This window comes from Pleurodeles waltl, chromosome 2_2 (assembly GCF_031143425.1).
Source record: "Pleurodeles waltl isolate 20211129_DDA chromosome 2_2, aPleWal1.hap1.20221129, whole genome shotgun sequence".
NCBI classification, from domain to species: domain Eukaryota; kingdom Metazoa; phylum Chordata; class Amphibia; order Caudata; family Salamandridae; genus Pleurodeles; species Pleurodeles waltl.
Genome location: NC_090439.1, coordinates 296,807,727 through 296,831,068, shown reverse-complemented (window position 1 = coordinate 296,831,068; position 23,342 = coordinate 296,807,727). Strand labels below are relative to the sequence as shown.

Sequence of the window (23,342 nt, the reverse complement as noted above, 5' to 3'; positions counted from 1 at the left end):
TTGATGGTAAAGAGGGTTAATGCCTTCATAGCCAGTTAGGTGCATATTCAGGGCATGTTGGTTGTGTGTTCAGAGTTTTTCTCAATGTGTGCTGTTGTAAGGTGATCTAGTCTTGATGGCCATGTAAGCACGCTGGCACCCAACTAGATGATGCCTGAACTATGTTGTTTCTATGGAAAGAGCTATGTCAGACATAGTGTGTTATTTCCTATCGCAATGCAGTAGGGGAGGATGAGAGGTGAAGCAGAAAATTGTTTTCAGGCATACAGCTTTATCTCTTAATTAACAAAATATATGAGTGAGAAAGGGAATCAGGAGGAGGTGCCATTGAGGCCATTTTAGTGAGTTCCTTGATTAATGAGGGTGAGTTTTGAGGTGTCTTGAGGCTGGTAGTGCCGGAACAGAGCTATACCGAGAGGGTTTTCAAGGGGAGACAGCTGAGTAGTTTAAATGTGAAAAAGCAGAATTGAATGTAGAGGGGTGTGTGTTCTCTCAGCAGCTGAAGGTTGTCAGGTCACTGAGATCTAGTAGGACGACAACAAAGAGAAATGCATAGAAAAGCCGCCAGATTAAGTATGGATGGCCATGAAGTTCTTTGAAGAAAATGCTAAGGAGTTTTAAATGGGCATTGGTGCATCCTGAAAACCAAACAACTTGCAGGATGCTGGGAGAGATAGGTTCCAGGTAAGGTATGGCAAAAGGAACAGGGGTTGCATGTTTGAGGACATTGTCAATGAGAGAAAATGCATTCTTACAAATACTTAGGAGCAAGCTGTTGCAGATGTCCTGTTCGCACATGAGGAGGGAACTGGTATGTTTTTCTTGCAGTACTGAATTGAAGTTGGGTACAGTGATTTATAATAAACCGTTGGTTCTGTGCTTTTTTGTGTGGTAGAGATAGTAGAGTCCAACCTTAACCTAGGCAAGAAAAGCACTTCTTGGATTGTGGCTATGGAGGAAGGATTAGGGGGTTAAAGGAATTGGAATGGATCAGTGAGATAAGATGATAGGGGAAGAGTAAACAACACAGGCCTTGAGTTTGTGGAAATGCATAGCCATCCAGTAAAGGAGAAAGAAACAGAGATGTAGTTGAACGAAAGAAGGGAAAGCATAGAAGATGAGGAACAGATATGAATTTAATGTGCATGGAGCTGGGTGTATGAAACATTAGCAATACTGCATCTGTTAAATCCCTTATATTTGGGTCTGACTGTGAACAACCCTAATGTTTCATTAAACTGGTAGGTACTGAGACAAATTCTAAGATGCGATGGGGTCAGAATCTTCTATGTATAGCACCTATCTGTAGAACCGTACTGGATTTTAGCTTGAAAGAATTGTGGACTCACCCCAGCCTTCTAAGCCACACAGCATTTCCACATTGAACTGGATTTTGAAACAAACTGATTTGAATTCCCTTATGAGTACAGATGAGCATCTTTTATCCGGAGTTTGTACCATGAATTGATGGAGAAATAAACTGATTTTGTACCAACTGACTGATCGCCTTTGTGTGTGCGGTGGGCAGTTGCACAATTTTTTTTATCAGTGTATAGTTCCAAGCTAAACCTTTTTGTTTTGTTATTTGAAAGGCAGCTATGAAAAAATATCCTAAGGACCAGGGTATTCTTGTTACAAAACTATATCGGGGAGATAAAACTGTCTGGATCGGACGACTTCCCTTCAAGTGACAAATGTTTATATCAAATTTCATCTAGGTATGATATCAATGTTTAGTTTTGTGTTAAGGTGGTCACCCGCCAAAACCAACCAATGATAGTGTAATCTAGGCCTCTGCGAAGGCCCAGTGCATTATTATTTATGTCCTTTTAATTCTAAATTAAGGAAATATTAGCGTAGGCCATTTCCAAACCTATTTACTGTGAGCTCAAAGAAGGCTGCAATAAGAATTTGTAAGACTATTGAAATTTTTATGTCCAGTTTTGCTTGTCAGGCTTTACCTTTAGGGCTTCATTTTGTATAATATTGTTATTCATTAGCTGAAGAATAAGCTCTCTGTCCACTAATTAGGAGTGACCCAAGTGTATCTTCTAGGGACATGTGGCACTAAATCAAAGGGGTGGTTTTAATGGTTTTTTCCTCTTAATTATTTAAGCATGTGCACTGTGACTAGTAAGTTATTCATGGCCTTGCACTTTATATACATTTAAAATTGTTAGTATGCATTCACAATTTGCCAAATTATATGGTATTTTATTTTATGCCTGTTTCAGAAGGATTGTTTTAACACGTGTTTATCTTGATTTTGTATGTTCTATGGAAAAATATACATTTCTGAAATAAACATTGTGTAATGCTGATGAATACATGGAACGAAAGGATGGCCACTCATCACATTCACTATACACAGGTACATAGCCAACAATTCTCTGAAATGTTCACTACTATTAAATTATTTTAACTGTATTGTCTCTGGATCAGCAAGCACATAAATTGCCAAATTCTGACCACTGTAACATGTGAATGCTAGAGGCCAAGATTGGGTGCTGGATTATATGTTTTCACATCACATTCAGAAATAGTGCTTAGACAGTCACCACGCGCAACATTTAGATAGCACCCACACTTACTTTTTACTACCCAGGCTGGTTCACTATTCCTCACAGTCATAAGGAGGCCAGGATCCAGCACAATTGGAGACCGGCAGTGTAGCAGAATCACTACAATTATGTGATTGTAGCACATTAATCGCTTCTAAAGTTGCATGCAAATACACCTGTGCAGTACGCCAAGGCTGGGTGATCACAACATAACACGACAAAACGCAAACCAGTATGCCAGTGCTGGACTTAAGGTACAGCTGTGGTAGATGAGGACTAGATCCCTAGTCCAGAGTCATGCACTGTGCTCAGCAATCAGCTATCATATCTGGGTAAGAACCGCAGCGGCCTATACTGCTGTCTTAGTGCTCGTATCAGCATAGCTCTTTTGCGCTTGTACATGCATCAGTCTTCATGAAGGCGAATGGTCCTGGTAACTCCATGAGATTCACGACTTAATGAAACCCAGGTATCTGGAGGGAGAAGATATGAGTAAGCTGTTATGCTGTCTATCAGCATCTAAACAAAAAAAACAGTCAAGCTATTTGACCTCGATGTGAAGGACACCATAACTATACATTCAGTGTTTTAATGGAGCAGCTTGTGCTACAGTCTCGGGCAGCCAACATGATGAGTTCTCTCTTATGAATGGTTGGTTTGGAGAGTGTTGATGCAGCTGCAGAAGTAAAAACAGATACTGGAAAGGAACTCCCAGAGGCAGTTGTAACTCCAGGCAGTGTAAGCCTACTGATACAAGTTGACGCAGATGATATGCACCAAGACCCTTGGTGAAAGGCATGCCATGTAGACCTATGATGGCCAACTTCTTAAGCTGAAGCTCATACAGAGCAATAATGCCTTGGTCAAACAAGCTAAAACATGAATATTTGCAGGAGATGAGGATCTAGATGATTTATTTAAAGAGGCCACAAAGACTAGCTCATAGACAAATCAGCTTTCTAATCACTACCTGGGTCTTACTCATTAATTTCATGGTAATTGTCCTGAGCGTTTTTACTGCTAGTATCTGCTGTTTAAGATAAGGCTGCTGCGGCACAACTACAGTAAGGGGTATTGCGCTTGTTACATGTGAACCTATGTGCACACGTATGTTTGCATGTATGCAGGATACACATGAGAGACTACTGTCATATGCATCATGGTAGCTGCACACAGGTAACATGCCTGTGGCAGCTTTTAAACTGGAAATTCATCCTGTCAAATTGACCCCTTTTGACAGGCCTAAACCTGCCTTTTTAATATTAACAAGTGACCGATAATTAGGCCTCACTGCCCATATAGGCAGGTGGAATGATAGTTAAAAGTAGGACCCGTAGAAATGAATGTTGGACATGTCTTTACAGTGAAAAATTCCTTAATTTTGCTAGTTATCCAAAATCAACGCAGGATGTCTAGACTGTCAAAAATCTTTGCACTGATTCTGGCAATACAGCATGTCTAAACAGTTTGATACACTAGAAGCCAGATTAACAAAAATGTGTGTGAGTAACCTGAACTTACTCTTGTAGTTATTCAAATTTACTTTTGAATTTAAGACAGATGTCTTCAAATAGTGGGGGGCACCCCCCATGGGGGTCCGTGGCGCATTTCCTTGGCGGGCACAAATGCCTGTGCAACAACTTGAAAATAAATATGGCCCGAAGCTTCACTTTGTTTATTTGCAGGCTGTCTTCATTCACATGCAGCAGTTGAAGCGCCAACAAAAATGTATGTGAAGTGTGATCCTGGGTGCCACGGGGCCGGGGTCAGTAAGTAGGTTGGTAGGTGTCAAGGATGTGGCTAACAATAATAACATAGGGTCTGATTGTAACAACATTCCATCCGCTGTATTACTATTTCCATAGGATATAATGGAATCATAATATGGCCGACGGGATATCCGTCACGTTTGTGATGGAATAACTCCATCCACAAAGATCATAATTAGGACCTTAGTCTGTAACAATTTTATCATTTTGACTTTCTGGTAATAGCAGATAAAACAACTTGCACAGGTTCAATGAAAAATAAATGCAAGGCAAACTAATCAGTAGGGAATGTACTCTTGTATGCTGTGAAATTTCAGTTCGCTAATGTGATCACTGCAGCTGTCTGTGCGTGACTATAGATTCACAAAATTGAATCCTAGTTGGTGCAGTGGGAAATAGTGGCTTTTGTATTTATAGTGCTAAATGGTCCCAGCCTGGGTCAGAAAACACTGTAAATATTTAAATCATTATTTCTATCTATATATTTGAACAATAAGCACAGTCACTGGAAATATGTGATTCTGTAGCATTGGTGTTTTCTGCATAATTATGAGTTTGTCACACTGCACATAAACCATCAACTGCTGAGTTTGAGCAGGAAACTATTTTTTGTTAAAATCGGTAGCATAATTTGCATATTTTAACAAAAAAATTGTTTCTAACCCAAACAGATCAAAAGTTATTAGAAACGTTGCGATGTGTTCCTGTGTAGTGAAATGCCCTATACATCTTTCAGTTATGTATTGCTGTTTTTGGTTGATAAACTGGCAGTACTAAGGTGAAATCTTTACCCAGACAGCATTACCATGAGTAACAAAATGGCAAAATAATGAGGTAATACTATCATAGAATATGCAGCATTCTTCCACATAATTTGCCTTTTCTTAACATATAATATAGACAACACTGCCACATAATTTGGTTCTCTCTTGGGGCATAATTCCAGTGGCCCCGGTAATAAGTAATTAGCCTATACCTAATAACATTGTTAGAATTGTCCATTAAAAAGACACACTCCAGAACTCAGTTCGTAACACCCTCACATTATCTCCTACAAAGCATAATTCTTTGTCACCTTGGAGATCCAAGTGAGTCTATCAGTTAAAACCTATACTGGCTCCCACGGAGCCTTATTATTTACGGATTAACCAAATGCACGCATTTACATTTCTTTCAGGTACAAGGCACCCTGGTTAGAAGGCTGAACAGCACAGTAGTCCACCTCCCTCCTTTTACTAGCATGCAGAGGCATCTCAAGTCACCCTTAACCTTTTAGATATGATTGTTTCTGTTTATGAAGAGGGGTGGATCCAGAGGATGGTAGGGAGGAGGCCAGCAGAGTTGCATTCAGATGCAGAGCCCTGATCCTCTGGACCCCTGGGCCTCAGATTAATGCCAAGGAGAAAGAGGAAAGGATCCAGAAGCATGGATAGTGTCAAAAGGATGTAGGAGTTAATTTTGTGTTTACGAATGGACAGAGATGGATGGGGGCAGGGGCATATATGGGATTCTCTTTTTTTAAGGGTCATTACTACTAGCAGGTGCTGTTGCATTGGGGCCAGGGATGTTAATGGCCACTGTACCCCAATTATGGTTGCTCTACTACAACAAGGGCAGTAGGGAGCCATTTTCCAGTACTAGGTGTGAAGTCACCCTTGCTGAGCATGGAACAAGGCCCAAGCAACAAGTGGGGGATGAAATTTGGGAATTATTATTATTTTTTTTTTTTTTTACACCAAGGGGCAAAAAACATGTTTTGTGATTGACCAGTGAAGTGGGCAGAGCAGACAACCCACTTGGAAGAGCTGTAGATAACATTGGTGTTGGCGGTGCAATGGTACAAGATATGAGGGCAAACTAATCCCCAATTAGGGCTCTTTTGCTATCATTCCTTGCTTAGATTAGGGCCAGTGCTGCTTTGGGTGTTGGAGTAATGACCCACGGGAGGGGAAAATTGAACATCTTAGTTTGAGCATCAGGGAGATGGCAAAGAGGGGGGTGGGACAAGATGAGAGCCCATGTTTTTGGCAAAGGGCAGAAGAGACAGTCCACTTCGCAGGGCAGTAGCTATCACAAGTAAATCAGGTGTGGCAGAGGGTCTAAGGGACCCACTGTCCTACAATTACGATTGCATTTCTTTAACAAAAAGGTATGAAAGCTCATTTTCTTTGCTAGCATTCGGGCCTCTGAAAGGGATGAGGTGTGGCCTCATGGTGAGAGCTTCCCATTTTGGAACTGGAGAACCAGGTTCATGTCTTAGCATTGATTCAACATCCTGCGATTCAGGGCAAATCACTTAGGCCCACATTATGTCCCTGGCGGTCTTCTGACCACCAGGGTAATGTGGCAGTATTACCGTCAACAGGCTGGCGGCACATACCGCTACATTATGAGATTGGCAGGATGGCTGCAGCCAACCTGCCACTTTACCACTCATACGGCCATGGCGGTACGAGCCACCAGGCCGGAGAAGTCCATCTCCAGCCCAGCGGCCGACAGAGTACCGCCCCTGGCATTATGAGCCAGCCTACTGCCATGGTTTCCGTGGCATTAGCAACAGCACGAAAACCATGGTGGTAGGCCCTACCGGTGACAGGAAATTGCTTCCCTGTCACCGGTAGGCAGCTCCCCTGTCCCCCAAACACTCACCTGACATCCACCACCCCCTCTCCATCCAAACCCACCTACCCCCATACACACTGACTCCCTCCAGCCCCTGACATTCAAACTCACCCCCATCCCCTCTGATACATACACACCATCCCAACCCCAAATACACAAACTAACTCTCCCAACCCCCTCTGGTCCACTCACTCACCCCCTCACCCCTATACACCCACACACCACACAAGTGCCCCATCCCCCACAGCCACACACGCACACATCACCCACTTCCCCCACCCCCACTACAGTCACAGTACCCCTCACCTCACACCACCCCTCCCCGCATACACGCACACAGACCCCCACATACACCACGCATACACCCATTCACTAACATTGCCATACATGCATTCATACACACACTGGCATACACATATTCGAACACGCATACTTCCAGACATACTCACCCTTATTTATTCACACTGACATGCAGACACGCACTCACTTCACCATTCTTACACGCTTTCACTCACTCATTCAACCACGCAAACATCACAACACACACAGACCCATTCACACACGCACTCACATACTCTCAGACACACACAAAACACCTCCCTCCCTTTTCGGACGTCTGACTTACCTTGTCTGGCGAGGAGGTCGTCCGGCAGGGAACGGGAACTGCTACCGCCAGCAGTGTCCTGCCAGCAGAACACCACCAGGCTGTATTTATGTTCACAGTACGCCTGGCAGCGTTCTACTGGTGGGGCGGTGCAGGTGGTAGCAGCGCCACCTTACCACCGTCCTCTGGCATGAGCACTGCCAGATTTCCACCCTTATTGTGGTGGAAGCCAGGCAGTGCTCATAATATGGCGGACGGATGGTAGCCACTGTGGTGGTTTGTTGGCGGCCATCACTACGGCGGTAGGTGGTTTTTACCACCAAAGTTAAAATGAGGGCCTTAGTCTTCTCATGCCTAAAAAAATGAATCTGATCTTGTGTAATGTAACTGGTGCTTATATAAAGTGCGCCAGCAGTGCCCTTGGTGGAGTTTCCACTATATAAAATGCAAAAAAGAGGGGAACAGCAAGCATGATTTATGATTGGATCGATAATCCGGCATGGGGGGGAGGGATGAAAGAGACAAAGGAGATAGCCTGTACTTAGACCCGAAACTATGATTAGTGCAGCAGGTGCAGGTTGATTGGGGCCCAGGAGGGCAAGGGCCTCACAACACTTCAAGTAGGCAGAGCAGAGGGTTTTTTTGGGTTATTTTCTGCTTTTGTTTGATTAATTTGCTCTGTTATCTCACATTTATTGTAGATCATAGCTATAGAAAGAAAAGTCTCCCTGAAATGAGCTCATAAGCCCCTGTGCAAAGCCTTACCCCTACTGCTCCTCCATTCGCTGCGCACCACTGCGTCCTTCACATGCTTGCAGTAAAGTTTTGGAGGGGTGGCCTGACTTCAAAACATTTAACTTTGGGGGCTCAGACCAAAAGAGTTTGAAGACCTCTGATTGTAAAAGATGTGCGCCCAGAATTCAGGAACATCACCCTCATATATCAAGCAGCATCTGTGAATGAGGCCCATTACATATAGATGACGCTCCTACACAATGTAATTTGATTGAGGTCAGTTTTTTACAGTCGGTATAAGAAGTTATTCTGTTGCAGTGGATGGATTTACCCTTCTTGCCACATAATCTAGAATTTGTTGTGCAATTTGCCGATTTAAAAAAAAAAAACGTTTCCATCTCAAATGGATGAAAATTTACTATAGAGAAAGCGCCATGTGTGGTGCTGCCCAGTGACATACCCTTTGCAGAGGATAAAAAGTCACCTTTTAATTGCTGACTGCTTTGTTCAGGCGTTAAGCTGGTACTAAAGAGACAAAGCATCTATCTGTACAGTGTTAATATGTGGTAAAATAACACTGCAAGGAAATACTACTATCATAGAATGTGTCACTTTATATTGCATCATTTACCTTTACTGGATCTATAATGTCAACTCTTCCGCATAACTTGTCTCCATGTCTACATAATGCACATGTATGTAGGCCACAATTGAGTATCTCTCTGTGCAGCTGCCGTGGAATGACTAACGGCTTGTTATACTATTTCATTGCAAGCAGAACTTTGCCAGGCGCTGAGACTGAGTGACAGAATGGAATTAAGATTTTGTTCTTGTAGAACAATGCCTGTATCATCTTTAATAATAAAAAAAATTGATATTTTTTTAGAAATGGCAGAATTGACTGCCTCCCAGGTTGTGCTTGCTGTGAAAGAAACGGGACCGCAGTTTACATGAAGGAAATATGTACTTCCGTCTCCAGTGACAGGTGATTGTTGAACATTACAGTCATCAAAACCAGGTTTAAAGCGTGAATATTTCTCGGTGGTTAGATAGTTCAGTTAGATCTTTAAAAGAACGTTTGTTGTTTCTGGTAACATGAAAAGGCAGTTGGTATTTCTTAAGGAAAATAGAAGGCGACGACAGTAGGGAGAGTTACACATTTAGTCTAATTTTTAGATGCGTACAATAATTCTACCAGTGTGGAACACTGCACTGCGGGCACGTCCTTAGCTGTTTTCCGGGGTTCTACTTCCTGGAATAGCTTGCCCCCATGTGGCAGAATCTGGAACTTCTCTTGAAATAAAGGCAATTCTGTGCTTGCAAGCATATTCTCTAAAGCAGGGGTCTCCACCCTCATCTTAACAGTTATTACATCAAACAAGATGGCATCGGTGCCCATTATACGCAATATTAGCAGGAGTGATCATCTTGGTGCAGGTTTACCAGCAGAAATGTAAAAAAGTCTCTGTCAAATTAGAATGCCTCTATGTAGGTAATACGTAACGCCACAGCTACAAGGTGCACCCAGGTAGAAATGATGGTAATAAGCCTCTCCAGTGATAAACGATTCATTGTTTAGCAGCTTTAAATAGATTTTGCCAATTCAACCATTTTTCTCCAACTTACATGCTTTTTAGTTTTGGTATGCAGATATTAATTCAACCAAGGAAAAGGTTCTTACTTAGTAGGCTGGATTGCTCAAAGAAGAGCTACGCACAGGTAGCTGGAGAGCTACCAGTAGCGCACAAGCTACTCATTGGAGAAGCCTGCCCTTAAGCATGGGTGCTCATTTAAAAATGTTCCAAAGGGCCAAAGAGTTTGGTCTCTAATGTGACCGAGGGTCACATTGTTGCTAGCAGTGGCAGTCGGGCAGGGAATATTTAGCGGTAAGGTGGATGTTGGGGAAGTGAAGCATATACATTTAGTGACTGAATTGCACAATGAGAAACCAGAAAATCTGTTATTAATCCCGTGGATTCCTTACTTTACCAAATTGTGTGACACTAGGCAATAGTTTTATTTCACTTTCCCTCCTTTTTCTTCATTATCAAATGCAAGAGGACCTTGACATACATGATTGCAGGATGGGTGCTGTACAAAATCTTTTCTAGTGTTTGTGTTATTAAAGTTAAGTGTTGTTCATGTATAAAGAACCCAGGCCACCATAGAGTGCATATAACAACTGATTTGCCACTTATTTAATTACTGGCATTGTTGTCAGTTTGGGGGAAAATGAATGCTTCTAAATTTATGTTTGAAAACTATTGCTTTAAAAAAAATACTTCTCAGTGCACTAGTATAATCTAATGTACTACTGTGAAACGATTCTACATATTAATTAAATACACTTGTTGAATTCTGAAGAGACTTCATCATATTTGTACACTTTTGCTGCAAGATGTCTTGAATAATTAAGGTGTTTCTAAAATTGAGCGCTGCAGGACTCCCTAATTAATTCCTTTGTGTAACATAAATTAGCCTTTAGATAAAAGCTTGCATGTTTATTTATCATCTTTTTAAAGTTTAGTTCGGAGTCGAGTAAATAGCAATTCAATGCAGCTGTTGATTTGAGGGCCGCATCTAAATGTCAAGAGGGCCGCATGTGGCCACCGGGCCACAATGTATCAATGCTCTAAAGAGTGCCTAATCTTATATGCGCAGGGCATCACATAAATACATATCCGATGAGTTGCTTCACTTTAAACAAAAAAAAAAAACTTTGTCATATTCCATAACAAACAATAAACAGCAGAAAGATCTCCCTCAGAGAAATGCCTTCAGTAGTGGGATTGGCGTCTATTCTCCAAAATGCAGAACATACCAGAAATGATATCACCCTCCATTTGACCGGCAGTGATGTCTCAAGTATCATCTGTTTCCCCACTTCTTTTTCCTTCTGCAGCTTCCTGTTTGTTGGTGTGGGTCTTGGGGGCGGGAGAGTGTCAAAGAGTGTTAACTACAGCAGAGTCTACCGCACTTACTACCTTAGAATCTGAAGGAACTTGACGCCTGATAGCAAGGGTTACAGCGACAGTGCCAGGATTACAGAGTTCTGACCAAGGATAGCAGTTGGCACCAAAACTAGTGGCAATCACATTCATACATATCGCTACTGAGAGTGACATTTATAAATGACATTGTTTGGGAAACTAAATAAATAGCTAATTGTTAGGATAAAATGAGTCTAAAACCAGATACCCAGACTCTGGCTCCACCCTAAGAAGTTCAGCCACAGAATGTCAGCCATGACAGCTATACAGTGACTTCAACTAGATGCCAGTATCAAGATTAATGTTCTGAGCACCATATAAAAGGACTGTGTCGGATTCTGATCCAGAAACACATATCTCACAGACTATACAGATCTCCATGGGTGAGGGGTGCAGATGTTTATTTTCTATCAGCTGCTCAACAGGCACCGTAGTGGAGAGGCTCTGCTCGACTCATGATGATTCCTCCTCCCTTCTTGCCTCAAGTATTTCTGACCATAGGTCCTTCTCCCAGGCCACCTCATATCCTGTTATAACCTCTTAGAGCAGTGTCCCCTGTCCTGAGAGTTGGAGTGACCTTCAGTCTCCCAAGTCCTAACTCCACTATACTCCACAGACTACTGGTGCAAAGGTCCAGGGTATCTACACTTGACACTCCACTACACTTGTTAAAGGATCTTGCACTATGAATTACCCAAAAAACATTCATTAAGATCAAAAACTCAAACAGAACCCTCAGGGCCTTAAACTGTGCAATGCTGTGAATTCAAGACTAATGTTGGAGCCCATCTTCATGCCCCTGTGGAATGGCCTGAAAACTAAGCTCTTCCGCTTGTCTTCAACTGAACCTCGGTGGAACTACAAGGAAAAATATCAGACTTGGCACTGATTATTCAACACATCTAGCTGTCCAAGGTATAGACACTCCATTACATCTAGCAGCACTGTGAAGAAACTTAAGGTGACATGCAGTGCTCTACACAACTCTTTGATAAGTAAGTAAATAGTGATTACACTCAGTTCTTCGCTTTACCCCATCAAGGATTACAGCCTCCCTTTTTAGGTTGAGTGCAAGCGCTTTTCGACCTGTTGTAAGTATTCTGTGTGTTTTTAACCACACCCATCTCAGGGCCATCACTTTCACCAGCTCATGGGCTTGCCTTTCAAAAATCCCTTGATGTTACTGGTAAATGCTTTACATTCGTCCCGCCTTGGGGCGGTTTTGTTACCTTGCTTTGCAACTGACCCTGTTAGATGGATTATTGCATGATTGCCGATATATTTCAGCATGGGTGAACTATTTTTTTCTCTCCCGTTCGTACTCCATGGCGCTCGCAGCTCAGAACGCTGCAAACTCAATCTGCAGTATTGAAGCGCTGGTCACATTGTTCACACGGTTACCTAATCAGTAATTGCTTTTGGCTCCCCATTCATGCACCATAGCTTTCACAAACACACTTGTAATTGATAAATGCATTAGGTAAAAAAACACAGAAATCCACAAAGCAGCTGTCCCGACACTTCAGGAGAGGATACTACAATATTCACTGCACTCGGGAAACTCGCCCCATAATGCTTGCAGGCTGACACTTTTAGAAAACAATTTTGCTCATAACTTACCTTGGGGTAGTCATAGGACAATGGGACTACCACCAAAACGTTCACAACAATGTGCGCTTTTTGCCTACATCATCTCTGGGTCCCCACACTAGGTTAGTGGGGACCCCAGAATAATAACCCTTTCCACCATTGTCTCTAAGTTCTGGCATGGCTGGAACTTCTGTTTAATTGTTGGGAGTAGCTTGTGTTTTAAGGGCCTTGTTTATATAGTCATTGCAGTAGGTCTGTTAGCTCAGACAATGTGTAAGTCACTACACCATGTAGGGGCTAAATATAGGGTTACAGTGCATTACTTTCTGCCATTTATTTCATGTGGGTGTGCCTGCTAGAGGCTAACTACATGGTTACATGACCATATTTCTTACAAATGCTATATTAATTGTGGTGTCTTCTAGGGGCTGTTCTAAGCACCACATTCAACATAGTACAGTATTTGGGAAACTCACCCCGTAATGCTTTACAGAGCATTACTTTTGAAAACATTTTTTATCATAACTCAGCCTGTGGTGGTCCTAGAACAATGGGACCACTTCCGAAACATTCATAACAACATGCTGTTTCTGTCTATATCATCTCTGGGTCCCCACACTACATTAGTGGGGACTCCAAAATGATAACCTCTCCCACATTCAGTGTCTTTTTAAGTTCTTTCATGGCTAGAACTTTTGTTTTGCAGCTGGCAGTAATGTTAAGGGCCTTGTTTGTTATATTATTGCAGTAGGCCTGCTAGCCTTCAGAATGTGTAATGCACTACGTCCTATAAGGGCTATATGTGGTTACATTGCAGTACTTTCTGGTATACTCTTTTCATGTTGTTATGCTCTCTAGGGGCTGACTATATGGTTACATGACCATGTTTCATACAAGTGCTATTTTTATTGTGGTGTCCTCTGAGTGCTGTTCTGAGTACTACAGTCAACTTAGTACAATACTCGCAGGCACACAAATTTGACCCATAATGCATTGCAGGGCATTAATTTTACAAAACATTTTGCTTATAACTCAACCTGTGGCGGTCCTAGGTCAATGGGACCACCTTCAAAACATTCACCACAATGTGTTCTTTCTGTCCTTATGAACCCCCCCCAAAAAAAAACTCCACCATTCAGTGTCTTTATAAGCGCTCTCATGCTTGTAACTTTTGTTTTGCAGCTGGCCTAATAGCCCTAAAAATGTGTAATGTACTATGTCCTCTATGTGCAAAATATATGGTTACAGTGCATTATTTTCTGACATTTTATTTTCATGTGGTTATGTTTCTAGGGGATAATTATGTGGTTACATGACCATGTTTTTTTACAAATGCTATTTTCATTGTGGTGTCTTCTAGGGGCTGTTCTGAGCATTACAGACTAATGCCAAAAGTGTATTTCTGATAAAGGTTTTTATTGGATTTACATGATAATTGTATATGTTTTATTAATGTCTCCTTATTGCAGTTATGACCATGATTCAGTTCAACTTAACATCCTAATTACACTATGACTGTTTGAAAACATTTGCTATGTGTGGGTGACCCTTCTTGGTTATTTCTCTTCTTGATCCTCCGTGGCTGTTTTGTGTCTATTTTTGGAATATTGTGTTAGCCAGCCAGCAACTCTGATGGTGGGGTGGTGAAAGTGGTATTCTATTGGAATTAGAATGGCAGATTTAAATTAGGATGCTAAATGGCAACATATTGATTTTTGGCGGCAGATAGAGGAAGAAGGTAAAATGAAGTCCTTTAGTTATTTGCAGGGCCACTAGAATTGTGTGTCAGGAAAAAACAAAGTTATGACGCAGGGTTGACCAATTTATGTGAAAAGAAAAGTCCAGCTATGAATTTACAATGCCAATAGCTCTAACTCAAGCAAATGTGAGACCTATTCCATTGCAAATGCTTGTTTAACAGTAGGTATTTGCTACACATTCTATATGTTCTCACCATCACAACACCTTTTATTCTGATCAATTTGTTTTTTAGTAAGTCTTTATTCCATTATGTCCAGTTTCTGTTGTAACACATTAGGTGATTTAATTCAGAGCCGGTTGTGAGATATCTCTTTAAGCAGGTAATAAGACATAATGTTCTCATTTCCACAACAGGTTTCCTCTCTTCATCTTACATATCAGCCAATACACGCATAGCAATGAATCATGTGCAGCTATGTAGGTCCTTGGGTCACTGTCACATCTCACATCGAAAACTGACCTCACACTGGCAAATTTCCACCGAGTTGTTCGCCCTAGAGTGATCCATATTTAATACTAAAGCATCATTCTAACACCAGTAAGAGCTTTCCCTCTTCTACCAAGCAGTAGATACAAATGACTAATTTCATGTATTATCAAGGGGCCGATAATATGCTCTTCGAGTTTGATAGGGGACCCCACTGATGATACTGTCGAAAGTCGTCATGAAGCTCTGTGTAAAAAAACAAAATACATTATGTAAACAATGTAAACACCGAAGACAGCATGGACGAGAAACGTGTAATAATCATGCAAAGAAGCAACATAAATATGATCATAAAGCGGATTTAAGGCAAAAATAAGACAATTTAGAAAGAGTTTTATGGATTTTTCACAACTGCATTAAAAAAAAAAATGTGTGTCAAACTGTGCATTTATAAAATAGTTACTGAACCGCAAAATAGTTTTGGGAAACAGTGCAACATAGCACAGTTCTAAGTAATGCTCATCTAATCCATTGGTCAAACCAAATCCATTAAAAAAAATATATATATATAAGATGTGATTAAGTACCACTCGGATGTAGACAAATACTTTAAAACTGCATCCCGCCAGTTTCTTTGGTTTTAACCAGTTTAATTTTAATAATAATTATTAATCAGGCTGGGAGTCCTCCCCAAAGAATTCTGGATTTTAAAACGGAACAAGACCATTTAAAAGTACTTATGTATATTTTCACTGGTCAAAATAAATTAAATTTTAGATCCTAGTTTTAAAAGGTTATTTTTTTACATTCTATCTAAAAGGCTGTTCATAAAGAGAAATGTTAAGGCAATTAAGGTATTTTTGTTTCAGATTATCGATCAAAGAAAGTAGCATGCATTGGTGCAATGAGATACAAGATGCTCTCAAAAAGTAACTTAAAAAAGGATATTAAATATTGCTCAACAGATATTTCTTGGCATTTTGCATTGCCCACAAGTATACCAGACACTACTGTCCCCGACAAGGGGATTCATGTCATTGCTACCTCCACTATATCAACGGAACTATACCAGGCTTCCCTTATCCATCTCAAGGTGTATTCCTGTGATGATTGCCGTCAACAAAAGAATGTCACAAATCTTGATCCCCATCAGATGCACGTATCAGATCCATGCCTGCAGCCATTGCTCTGGCATATGTGTACATGTATTAAAGCCTGTACGAATTGTACTGTCATATATGCACTTTATAATTATTAGGTTTTGTAGTTTTATGTCTGTAACTATTACCACTGAGAGGTATGCTTTCAATCATTGCTTCAGTAGATGTATGCCAATATTAAATGCCCAGGAAGGGCTTTGTCTGTAACCATTGCCTCAGCAGTTGCACAATACGTGCCGTTTGTTTACCCAATATGGTATAATTATTAGTTACTTCCACAATTTTATTTCATTTATTCTTTCCATCATCACATATATACCTATGATAGTTTTCCCAAAATACCATGCATCAACCCCCCTTGCTGTAGGCCTGTAATTATTGCCTTCTGCATAGTTATGCTGGCTATTCCTGCTCCATCAACCTCTGCCTGTACCTGTAATTCTTTCCTTTTAGTCATTGCCACGCAATAGTTTTGTCTGTAATGGCAGATCCAGCAAATAGGCATACTTAATCAGTGCCCAACTTAAGCATTTCAGTCATCGTTGCCCTAACAGATTTCAGTCAAGTCAACATGGAGGGTGCTAGGCATTTATGGAAGTGTAGAACCACCACAGGGAAGGTCTACTGGTGCTGTACACCAGCAGAAGGTATATGTCCCTATTTGCTGCTAGATCACAGGATTAATGGAATTGTTTACTGAACTAGCAGTGTGGAGTTACCTTTAGCACGACTACCCCTTTGTGAGACAGAGAAGTGCTTGCATACAAGGGCAGCAAACTATGCCATGTAGTTCATGTACTTGGAAGGATATTGGGGGTCATTACAACCTCGGCGGTCTTTTTACAAGACCGCCGAGGGAGCACCGTGCTGAAGACCGCCAGTGGTGGCGGTTTTCCGCTCGGCGTATTAGGACTGTTGGCAGCTCTACGTCGTTTTTCCGACGGAGAGCCGCCAACAGCCATAGGGACGGGCAGCGGGGAAGTGGAGGTTGCTCCACCTCCACCGCCACGCCAACAGAACACCGCCCAGCGAATCACGTCCTGTGATTCTGCGCGGCAGTGTTCTGTTGGCGGTGTGGTGTTGGCGGAGCTGCCCCCATGGCTCCCGTCCCCTCCCGGAGGATCGACGGAACAGGTAAGTCGATCGTCCGTTAGGGGAGGGGTGGTGGGAGGGTGTTGTGTGTTGTGTGCGTGCATGGGGGTGTGTGTGGGTGTATGTAGAGGGGGTGTGTGAGTGCATGTATGCTTGCGGGGGTGTTGCGTGTTTTGAGAATGAGTGCGTGTATGTCTGTGGGTATGTCTGTAAGGATGTGTGTATGTATGTTTGAATGTGGGTGTGCATGTCTGACTGTGTGTGTGGATGTTGGCATGTGTGTCGGTGTGTGTGCGTGTATGTGTGTTGGTGGTGCCTGCGTGCATGTCGGTGTGTATGAGAAAGGTAATGTCGGGGGTTGGGGTGGGGAGGGGGGTCCTGCCACCCTTGGGGGGTGGCAGGGGTGGTGGGGGGTGTAGGAGAGGGAGTCGGGGTGGGGGAGACCCCTATAAGTGCCAGGGAAGGACTTCCCTGGCACTGATAGTGCTTACTGCCATGGATTTCATGGCGGTTCCTACCGCTGGAAATCCACGGCGGTAAGCCGGGTCACAATACCGGCGGCGGTATTGTCACGGCCGCTGGGCTGGAGACCCAGGTCTCCAGCCCAGCAGTCGTCTCCGCCCTGGCGGGCGGAACGGAGAAGCGGCGGATGACCATGACGGTAACCGCCATGGTCATAATTCCAAAAAAAAGACCGCCAACCTGTTGGCGGTCTTACCGCCGCTTTAACACCGTCCGCCAGGGTTGTAATGACCCCCATTGTCTTTATGGTTTGATCCTACACGGGAAATGTTTCCATGTCATACATCATGACCGCCGAGATGTGCTTATGTTAGGGGACCCAGTGCTCCGCAGTGTCATGAATGAAGAGATGTGAGACAGATTCATAGTTTATGGTAATTTATATGAGCAGCTCTGTAGGCCACGTATGGTATTTGACCCAAGTCCATTTAGATGGTTACTACACTGGGATGTGCAACCTGATATTTAGTTTAAAGTTTATGGTCCTGAGAAGGCATGGTTAGAGAGATGTAGAGGGGAGATCTGCTGAGATGGGCTTTGCTAAAGGGACATCTTAAGGATTTTGAGGGCTCTGGGACAAACATGTTTTGTGGGCCCCTGTTTGGAACAGCTTTGAATTTATGATCTAATTTCAGCTCTTAAATGTCTGCTTTGGCCAGGTCACTGACAGTGCAGACGCTCACTCGTCCAAATTCAAAACACATGTATTTACATCTAATATTCTGGGATAGTGATGTGTATTTTCGATACTATAATGCTACAGGACCTCAATTATGTTATTACAAATAATAGTTGAGTCCCTGTCACATTTCTCATATTTGAGGTCCTGGGATAATCTGCAAAATGTGATAGACTCCCATACATCAGCCACATTAAAAAATTAGAGGAAAGCGATACTTAAAATAATTTAAGAATTATTTAAGGTCATCAAGGCAAGAGACAGAACTGGCTCTATCGGGAGGTCCATGAAAGGCTGGGGCCCTGGGCCAGAGTCCACTTTGCTCTTGCTTTAAAATGCCTCTGCTTTGTTACTGTGGTCATAGAATGTAGCTAGTTGGGACCTGCAGTGTTGGGACTAGATTAGAATCTTCCAGTCGGCCAGCAGTTTATGGTAGATCTCTTCAGTTATTCCATGTCTTTTCAGTTCATGATAGCTGTTTTATGGGTTGGCAAATTGCTGGATGGTGGGCAAGATCATTGTAACTATGTCTTAAGTGAGTGCAAGAGGATTACGCAGTATAAGTGGGATTTCCTTTTTTCAGTTTCTATTTATTGTGAAATCTGGTGAGGTTTTTTCAGTGTTTCCCAGTGTTTTAAAAAAGTGTAAAAATCAGTAATTATCTGTGTTTACTCTTTCTTGCTCCATACAAAATTAGAGGGATGGTGTTTTTCCAGTACTTATAAAGAAACTTGTTTTTTACCTTCCTTCCAGCTTCATGCATATTGTCATTATTCCCCATTTGTTCTTGCTATTAACAACACCCTATTTTGTACCATTTCCTTGAATTTGTTCTTTCAAGTACCTTTTCTTTATGTAACCTCAATGATTTCTCAGTACCTCATACCGCTTGCATTGTACTTCTGTAGTTAGTTTCAAAGTACACTTACAACTTTAAATATAACATCACTGTAGAAATAACTATTTTTTGATCTATGGGTTCAGTTTGAATAGGTGAGTTTTTGGGACCTTTCTGAAAGATAACAAATGTAAATTAACTTTGAGTTATTTGACAATGTGAGTGCAGATTCTGGGATCCTGGCATGAAAAAGCCTGGTTAATAGTGTTTTCCCCTTTGGTGTTAGAGAGTTCCAGAATTAGACTAGATTTGCCTCTAGTGTTTCTCTTTCTCTGTCTCTGGGATTAAATGTTACTGTTCCATCATTTACACCCCCCCCCAAATTAGTAGTTTTGATTGATGGGCTTTTGCCATCCAGCAAATGATGTCGTAAAGTTATTGTGTTTAATCAGGAAAACTTATGATTAACGTTCTCAAAATGTGTGGATATTTTGAGTATTAACTGAAATCATGAATTGTGTATTTATAGCCATAAACTATGAGGTAATACCCTCATAACTTTGTTCACATAAGCTACCCATGCCAAATGAGCGTCCTTATTTTCCAACATCGTTGGGATTCTAGAGGTACCCAGAGTTTGTGGGTTCCCCTGTAGGAGACCAAGAAATTAGCCAAAGTGCTGCGAACATTTTGTTTAAAAAAAAACAAATTGGGAAAAAGGGCTGCAGAAGAAAGCTTGTGTTTTTTTCCCTGAAAATGGTATCAACAAAGGATTTTTGGTGCCAAAATCACCATCTTCTCTGCTTTCAGGAACAGGCAGATGTGAATCAGAAAACCACATTTTTCAACACAATTTTGGCATTTTACTGTCACATACCTAATTTTTACTACTTTTTGTGCCTTTAGCCTCCTTCCAGTTAGTGACAGAAATGGGTGTGAAACCAATCCCGGACAGCTAAACATTTCTGAAAAGTAGACAAAATTCTGAATTCAGCAAGGGGTCATTTGTGTAGATCCTTCAAGGTTTTCCTACAGAAAATAACAGGTGAAATAAAAAAATATTGAAATGGAGGTGAAAAAACAGCATTTATCCCCACGTTTTACTCTGTAACTTTTTCCTGCGATGTCTGATTTTCAAAAGCAATATACCATTACGTCTGCTGGACTCTTCTGGTTGTGGGCTATATAGGGCTTGTAGGGGCAACAAGAACCCTAGGTACCCAGAGCCAATAAATGAGGTGCACTTTGCAATGGGTTTTCATTGTATACTGGGTATACAACAATTTATTTGGTAAAATATAGTCAAAAATAGGTATCAAGGAAACCTTTGTATTTCCAGAATAGGCACAAGATAATGTGTTGAGAAGCAGTGGTTATTTGCAGGGAGTATGGGTAAGAAAATGTTTGGTGATCCACCCAAGCCACACCTCCCTGGACTCCACTTGGTGTATAGTTTTCAAAAATGTCTGGGTTTTGTAGGTTTCCCTAGATGACGCCACACCTGGGACCAAAAACACAGGAGCCCCCCCAGCCTTCGGGAAAAAGGGGTAATTTTGTAATAGATCACTTTGATGTATGCACATCCTTCTGTAATGTTCCAAACACTAAAACTGTGAAAAGAAACACACTTAAGTGATGTTAAAAAGACCCCTCTCACCCACCAACCAAGTTGGTGGCATGCTTCATCAACAGGGCCCCAATCAAGACCCCAAGCATGTCACGGGTGTGTTTTAGGCCTGATTACACTCATTTTTACCACACATATTGGTTGGATTTGGCACAAGGGTGAGTGATAGTTCAGTTTATCAAATTCTATTAACAAGAGATTTCGCAAAAATGAAATGCACTGTTAATAACTGAAAGGCCAAAAACTGAACTAATGGCTCACAGCTAATGAGCTGTAAAGCCGTATTAAGGCACCAGTCGCTTTACAGTCCATTCACACACCTTTCATGCGTGACATGCACAAGACCATTCACGCTGCCAGCAGCAGGCCCAGCACATTACAACACTCACATCAACAGACAGCGCCATTCAAGGGCCCATCTCTTTCATACGCCCACATGCCTGATACAGCAATCACACCAGCTGATGAGTCTGTGGACTGGCGTTTGGCTAGCCTTGTGTTGCAGTGGCCAACAGCAAGTAACTATTTACACTGCCAGCCAAGCGCCAATCCACTCACAGCGCCAGCCAAGCGCCACTCCACGCACACTGCCAGCCAAGCGCCACTCCACGCACACTGCCAGCCAAGCGCCACTCCACGCACACTGCCAGCCAAGAGCCACTCTACGCACACTGCCAGCCAAGTGCCACTCTACGCACACCGCCAGACAAGAGCCACTCTACGCACACTGCCAGCCAAGTGCCACTCTACGCACACCGCCAGACAAGCGCCACTCCACGCACACCGCCAGACAAGTGCCACTCCATGCACTGCGCCAGCCAAGCGCCACTCCATGCACTGCGCCAGCCAAGCGCCACTCCATGCATACCATCATCACTATTTTTTAAACAACAAATAAACCACTAATTATAAATAAGTACAAAACTACTAACACAAAAGGTCTAACTAAATACACAAAAGGTCTAACTAAATATACAACAGTAATGCCAACCATGAAACTGAACATATGAAAATATAAAACAGGCAGTATACACTCACTGTAGTTCCCAGTAATTCTTCTGGGTGTGGTAACTCCTGAAGCAGCCAGCCACACACAGCCCATGCTTTGAAGGACAATCCGGGCAGTACATCCGCCTCTCCCTTCGGATATCTCTTCGGGCACAGGTTCTACATTTCTTAGTGGGCAAGTCTTTTTTGTGGTTGGGGGAATATGATCATGAAAGTGGCGATCTTTAAGTCTGGCCACATCCTCCACCACTGCTTCTCTAGGAACTCTTGCCTGTTCTACCACAAGAAGGCTCTCCATCACTGACTCCTGAAATGTAACAAATTTCATCCTTGACTCAGGGGAACAATCCTTTAACACAATAAAAGCATTAAAAGTTGATAAATTAAACAAATGGACGGACAACTTTTTATACCACACATAAGACTTACGAAGAGCAGTGTAAGGTTCCAACCTCTGATCTACTCTATCAACACCACCCATGTGCTTATTGTAGTCCAAAGTGCACGCAGGTTTGTGCACTTCCGCAACCTGACCCGAACAGTCACAGGGGAAGTATTCTCATAATGGATGGTAGTCAGCGTGTACACATCCATGGTGTCTGCAAATTTCAGAGCAAGCAGCTCATTATTATGCAAGGCACTGCACTGTCCCCTCTCAAGTTTTTTACAGAGAAGTTCCCTTGGATAGCCTTTCTGGTTAGAACGGATTGTGCCACAAGCAAAAGTGTCCACTCTGAACAATTCCTTGACCAACCGCACTCCAGTGTATAAGTTATCTACATACAAATGGTGACCTTTGTTAAACAGTTGTCTACCAAGTTCCAACACAATTTTCTCACTATCTGCGAAAGTGGGCGGACAACTGGGGGGATATGGGGGTGCGGGGGGGGGGGGTCAATACTGGAATTCCTACCAGTGTTGACCTGGAAATTATACACATATCCTGTACTACTTTCAGACAGCATATACATCTTAATTCCAGACCGTGCCCTCTTGCAAATGTACTGCTTAAAAACCAAACACCTCTTGAACAGGAGCAAAGACTCATCTACAGATATTTCTTTCGCTGGAACATGGACCTCTGAAAACCAATCTACAACATGATCAAGGACAGGCCTAATCTTATAAAGATGGTCACAATCAGGGTGATCTTGTGGCAAGGCTAAATCGTTGTCAACAAAATTCAGCATCCGAAGAAGAAGCAAATACCGATTATGAGTCATGTTTGCAGGAAATATAACCGTTGCCATCAAGGGACTAGTAGACCAATAAGAAGCCAGTGATGGCTTCCTTATCAACCCCATCAAAAAGGTCAAACCCAAGAACTTTTTCAACTCTTCCAGATTTGTGGGAATCC

The 23,342-nt window shown here is 42.2% G+C and overlaps 1 protein-coding gene across 3 annotated transcripts in view; it reads left to right on the top strand.

Annotated features, from left to right (window-relative positions):
• GFOD1 (Gfo/Idh/MocA-like oxidoreductase domain containing 1) overlaps positions 1-23,342 on the top strand; it is a 332,915-nt gene that overhangs the window by 303,952 nt on the left and 5,621 nt on the right. The window lies entirely within an intron of this gene.